Source organism: Brassica oleracea, chromosome C4, assembly GCF_000695525.1.
Source record: "Brassica oleracea var. oleracea cultivar TO1000 chromosome C4, BOL, whole genome shotgun sequence".
NCBI lineage: Eukaryota > Viridiplantae > Streptophyta > Magnoliopsida > Brassicales > Brassicaceae > Brassica > Brassica oleracea.
The window spans coordinates 18,525,201-18,531,659 of record NC_027751.1 but is presented as its reverse complement, the minus strand read 5'-3'; the positions used below and the strand labels follow the sequence as shown (position 1 = coordinate 18,531,659).

Genomic DNA, 6,459 nt, shown 5'->3' with positions numbered 1-6,459 from the left:
AGTATCTAGTAATATAAAAATTACTATTGGCTCTAGAAGAGCTTATGATGAAAAGACATGCATAAGAAAAAGATGGCAAAAATACAAATGGTGGTAAGCCTGAAGTTTACTGATATATAGCCATCTCCAATAATGTTATCAACATTATGTGAAATGTTGAAAAACTAGAAGTTTTTTATATAGCATGTCTTAAAGAAAATAAAGGAAACCATCATGGGTGATGAATCATCAAACAAGTTCACTATATATGATTTCTTTAGCAAACCCCAAATTAAGATCTCACTCTAAAGGATTTGAAACATAATTCATCCCAAAATAGGAAAACTGAATATGTTATTGGTTCTAGAGTGGGATTCAGTACGAGATTTTAGACATGGAGTGTCATCATCTCGAGGGGGAGAATTAAAGAATCCTAGTGAGTGGAACATTAAAAAATTATGTTCGCACTAGAAAAAGAACTTGATAAAGTAATTCAAGTAAGATGATCCCCATGATCGGGTGTAAACATGCAGTTATGCATGTAATAAAGACATATACAATCCATAGGGATAAGTATACGGATAATTAGAAATATGTTCGCAAATTTGCTGGAAGCATATGATAAGCTGATGGAATGAGATATGTGAAATGGATTACAATGAAAAGTAGAATAATCCATTTACAAAATGCATGCCAGACATTTTGATGAAATAATGAAATCTCATATTCCATCTGAAAATGCTCCAATAAGAAAATAGTGTACTAAAAGGACGATATATGAGTCTATGGCTCGCTAGAGATATGATAGATCATTTTGGTTCCAAAGAGTCCTCGAAAATGAGCAAAAATATAAATAGAGGATGAATCTCATGATGAGACTGTTGATATGGTTAATATAATAGTCAGGTACCTGGGTAAATCATTAATGATGATAAAGAGATATCGATTAACCATATCAGTACGGGTAAAAAGATGGAACAAAAGACAAAATCGATTGTCGACAATAATGAAAAAGCGCTATATAAATGAGGATTATGAATCTACCTCTATGTATGAGGGTAAAGTGAATTGATTGGCCATCAATTCGATATAAAGCTCGTTAGAAAAACGAGAGATTTATGGGCCAAAAGTCTAAGGTATATATTTCTCCAAAGAATGAAATGAAAGATGACCTTGAGGTATGAAAAACGGTTTGTTTCAAGGTCACTGGAGAAAATTTATAATAGATGCAGTATATTGAAATGTCTGGGAGGACATAAACGACTTGAGTTGCATCTTGATATTTAGTAGTCCCTGGAGAGTTAAAGATGCTCCCAGGAATGTATAAAACTCTGAAAGAGTTAGAACAAGCCGTATATAAGGTATCTTGAACTGGTAACTGGTGATATGTTTATGGTACAGTTTGCTGATTGCCATGAGGATGAATTTCCAGTGTTAGGGGGAGGAATTAGAAAAATTCCTAAAGAGATTACTTGGTGTACACCATCGTTGTTACACCTTGATACCCCTACGAATCAAAGAGAGCTGAAAATTCAGAAAATTGTGCATTTGCATAATTTGGCAAAACAGTTATCAGATGCGTTCACAGATAAGAAGAGTGACGAAATCATGTATACCCGCTGAAAATGTTCCATCAAGAGTTGTTGTTCCTGAAGAACAAACTGATGGAAGCAAAATTAATGAACCTAGGGTTCAGTTAAAGAGGGGGAGAGACTAGCGGGTTTTAAAGATAAAAATCCCCGATAGAAAAAGAAATTGGTTGAGCAAAATTAAAAGGTTCCAGAAGAACCTGATACTAAAAAATGTCTGAAAGAAGGCATAAGTGGAAAGGTTCGAAAGAACCTGATATTAAGAAAATGTCTGAAAGAAGACATAAATGAAAAGGTTCAAGAAGAACCAATTAAAGATAGGGATCCAGATGACGAGAAGGAAACAGAAAAGTATGAGATTTCCATCAACTCCGATTGAGATGAAAAGTTATGGATCAGAAATATGATAAAAGATGTTGATGGAATGTTCTCCTTTTCTGTGTCCAAAGAGATCGATCATAAAGATGATGATCCCGATCCAAGGTGCATTTTGGAATGTTTTTGGACTTATAGTCATAACGCCTGAGATGGTAAATCCAGTGGGGGTATAAGTGGGTATTCGTGAGAAACGTAACACGATATAAAGCCTGATTAGTTGCCCAAGGTTTTTCTCAGAGACCGGGAATTGATTTTGAGGAAACGTATTCTCCGGTAATGGATGCAATTACGTTTAGATTTTTGATGAGCCTAACGGCGTCTAAAAATCTTGAAATGCATCTCATGGACGTTGTAACTGCATATTTGTATGGATTGTTGGATAATGATATATATATGAGACTCCATGAAGAATTGAAAATGCTAGAAGCATTGAAAGAAAAATCCAGGGAGATTTGTTCGGTCAAGTTACAGCGATCACTTTACGGATTAAAGCAATCCGGACGCATGTGGTACAATCGCTTAAGTGAATATCTTTTGAGTAAAGGATATATTTGAATGATGCGATATGTCCATGCGTTTTTATAAATAAATTGTCATCTGCCTCTGGGATCATTGATATATATGTAGATGACCTGACCATAATTAGAACTCAAAAATAGGTTGATGATGCTCAAACTCATATGAAAGAAGAGTTTGAAATGAAAGATCTCGGCAAGACAAAGTTTTGTCTTGGGCTCCAGATTGAGCATCTCCGAGAAGGAATACTTGTGCATCAATCAAACTATACGAAAAGGTTATTGAAATGCTTTTAATGGATAAAGCGACTCCTTTAAGTACTCCAATGGTAAATAGATCTCTCAATGTTGAAAGAGATGTTTTAAAAGATCCTGGTAAAATCTTATAAGTACTTTGGAGATGCTAATGGTAATAAAGCATATGTGAGCTTACATGTCTTGCGAGTTGTATTTGATTATATATACTTTTAGACACTAATGTCTTTGCAAGATACAACTCATTTCATATTCATGGAAATTAGAACGGCGTCGAGAATATATCCGTTCTCTCCAAAGTATGTTTTAAATTATGGTAGATTTATTCTAGAAAACCCGAGTTTGGTATGGTTGGGTTTGCAGATGGATGATACTTATCAGATCCTCATAAGGCTCGATCGCAAACCGGCTATGTTTTACAATTGGTGGAACCGCGATCTCTTGACGGTCCCAGAAATAAACTTTGGTTGCAACTTCGTGGAATCATGCAGAAACAATTGCGCTTCATGAAGAATGTCGAGAATGTGTGTGGCTTAGGTCAATGAGTCAATACATACAAGAAGCAAGTGGTATAATCAAGGAGAAAGAGCTGACGAAAATATTCGAAGACAATTTGGCATGTGTCGCTCAACTCAAAGAAAGCTACATTAAGAGTGACAGAACAAAACACATCCCTCCAAGATTTTTTTCGTACATACGGGAACTCGAGAAAAATAAAGATGTTGGCATCGAATATATACGGTCATGCGACAATCTGGCTGACTTGTTCACAAAGGCCCTTCCCACTACAACATGGAATGCGGCATTTGCGAGATCCGTGACGAGAAAGCTAGATCCGCTATTCTCAGTGGGAGATTACGGCAGTGTACTTTTTTCCCTTGTCATGGTTTTTGTCCCAAAGAGTTTTTCCATGATTAGGTTTTTAACGAGGCACTACGTAATACAAGATGGATAATCAAGGGGGGAGTGTTAGAAGATAAAGATCAAAACAAGATGATTATCCATCTTGGACACTTGTCTCATTCTTGGAGGTTATGTATTAGTATCATCCAGATGTCATTCTAATAGTTTTTATCTTACCTTTAATGTTCGTAAAATCACCGACTTGTATCAACTATAAACTATAAATAGGAGTGATGACACTTTGTTATAGATAATCTGAAATGAATAAAGACATTTGTTTTTCACTCTCTCTTGTACAACACAAACACACAACCATGTATAATAAAAGACAAAGTGGTCCCATCTTATATCTCTCACTTATCTCCATCGCCAAACAAATCTATTACTATAAAGAACACTTTAACTCTTTTCTCCTTCTGCTACGTCAGAAAATAGATTCTTCTCGGCGCAACACGCGGCATCTCATTCAATCCGTTGTGTTTTATTAAAACGTGAGTACATTTCGTTTGGGCTTTAGTACATCCGGGCTTCGTTTTAACTCCTTAGTGTCCAGCCCGTTTATCATCTCCGTGTAGATGAGACGCTGCGTTTTCATTTAGTGTTCTTCTTTGGCTCTCCAGAGCTCATGGCGATTAGGGTTTCGCTCGCGGTCTTTCATCTTCTTCCTCACAGTACCAGAGGAAACCAGTTGCCGAATAATCCTCTTTAAACCTTCCATTAATATATCACCCATGATCTACACTGAATGCGAATTCTGATTTTGAAGGGTAGTGGATCTTCACGTATAAAAAGAGAAGACTTCACCATGCCTCAGTCAATAGAAACTTCTATTCTTTGATTCCATGGCTCAGTCATCTATCATGCTCGCTGATTTGAAGGCCCGCCCGCGTTCTTCCATTCTGAGGTTTGGGGAAGCAAGAAACGTGAAAAGACGTGGGAGATGATGGACCTAGATATGTTCATCCTTGACGCTCAGGTTGTTCTGTTCTCTAAACTCATTATCTTGGTTTTGGACACATCATCGTTTATACCCGGAGTTATCAAGCTTATGTTTTCAACAATATATTAAATCTTTCTGGTAGATGTTGTTGAATTCGTTTATTAATATGCTTTCGTTTTTACATGTTTTCAGGCAACCTTCACACCAGCCACCGTCAGCGTCCACCGTCTCACACTTACCGGCATCTTTTTAAGGCGGGCTCAATGTACTCCTTAGGCGGTTTTGATGTGACTGGCTGCAATCAGAATTACAGGCTCTTTGACTCACCTCGGCTGTTTCGGTTTAGTGATTCAACCGAATTTGAAGAGCTCATGGGAGTGGATATGCTCTTACTGGATTCACAGGTTTCTTATTTAACTCTGCTTTTTGTTCCTAAACAGAGTTATTTCACCGGTTAAATTCTTTAAACATTTTCGCCACGTGAATCCATATTACAAAGTATTTTTTTTTAAAAAGTTTTTGCTAAACATTTTTTACTGAGACATTTTGCAAAGTTTTCTATATTACTAAATCCATAATACAGATCGTTCTTAAAACAAAATCATAGTAAACCCTTTTCTCAGATCTTGCAATTGTTTTTCTTTGATATTTTTCTCACAGTTGGCCAATTCTCTTTTGAGCTTCAAATATAAAGCAAACATTATTGTATTACTGTTTTCAGTGTGAGGTCCTTCGGTAACTCAACGTTTAATTGAGTACGTGCATGGCGTGTCATTAGAGCGAGATGGAGCAAGCGGCGGAGAGCGACGAAGCACTCGGTGGCGAGGAACGGAAAAAGTAGCGGAGAGCGACGGAAAAAGTAGCGGAGAGAGACGGAACTAGCGGTCTCGAGCTGATGGAACAAGTGACGGAGAGTGTGACGGGAGATAGGAAAGGCAAATGGCGCAGTGGAGGTTGATAGGCTCTCAGACAGGGTGGGTTTACAAGAGCTGCAATTTTTTTTTTTTGGTTTTTTTTAGTGCAAAGAGGGGAATGAAGGGTTGTGTTTATGTTGATTTTCTTTTGTAAAAGAAGGTTCATGCTTTCTAAGTTTCTCTAAACAGAGGGATAAAAGTAGCTGTGGAGGAGTCTAACATGACTACATATCTTCTTATGAGGCTGTTGCTCAATATCGATGGCCTCAAAACAGCAGGGAAAGCTAGAGTATAATGATAATGCAGAGGTTAGTGTTTCATCTCCGGCTTTTTTCATCTGTCTGCATCATAATCTATGTTTTCACGATAATAATGTCACCAACAGTGGTGAACGATATGCATCAGGTACTTATTACTAATGAGTTATGAGACTTTCAGATGAGTTGCAGTGATATGATTGGTTACTTTGGTAGATATACATTGCGATTTTCTTTTCCATAGCAAATAAGAGTTTTCCAGGTCACAGGGCAGGCAACAACAAAAGTTAATGCGTGTAAAAGAAGGAACATGTAATGGATCGATCAAGATATTATTCATTTTTTAAAATGTGCTTGCACGTATATTCGCATGTAGTGACTCCAGTTCCAAATAATTGGCTTCTAAGACATTTCATTGCATACTCTAAACATCATCTTTACTAAGTTTCTCCACACCTAATTTCTCAAGGTTCTTGTCCAAAACTGTCGCACGTGTAGCTCTAATTAGATTACAAAAAGTTGTATAATAGTTGCATAAACAAAATAAACAAAAAGTTTTAAGCTTCATTGCAACAAGGACTGAGTGCTTACTGCAATAAGAACAATATTGACCGCTATATAAATAGAGATGGTAAACTTTGAGCAGGCCTGATCCAAAAAGTCTGATTTATTTTAAATGGGCATTGTATAACACGAATATGAAGATTTAGAAAGGTTTGAGGAAAAAGC

General features: G+C 36.9%; 1 long non-coding RNA gene across 2 annotated transcripts; it reads left to right on the top strand.

Moving 5' to 3' along the window:
* The first annotated feature begins 4,188 nt into the window (after positions 1 to 4,188).
* On the top strand, positions 4,189 to 6,077 carry LOC106337614. 2 transcript variants are annotated; one of them, XR_001269076.1, is made up of 5 exons: positions 4,192 to 4,306; positions 4,386 to 4,595; positions 4,752 to 4,963; positions 5,338 to 5,533; positions 5,663 to 6,077. It is a non-coding gene; the product is annotated as an uncharacterized LOC106337614 (long non-coding RNA). The 2 variants fall into 2 exon arrangements; XR_001269075.1 differs by having other exon boundaries at positions 4,189 to 4,595.
* Positions 6,078 to 6,459: the final 382 nt, after the last annotated feature.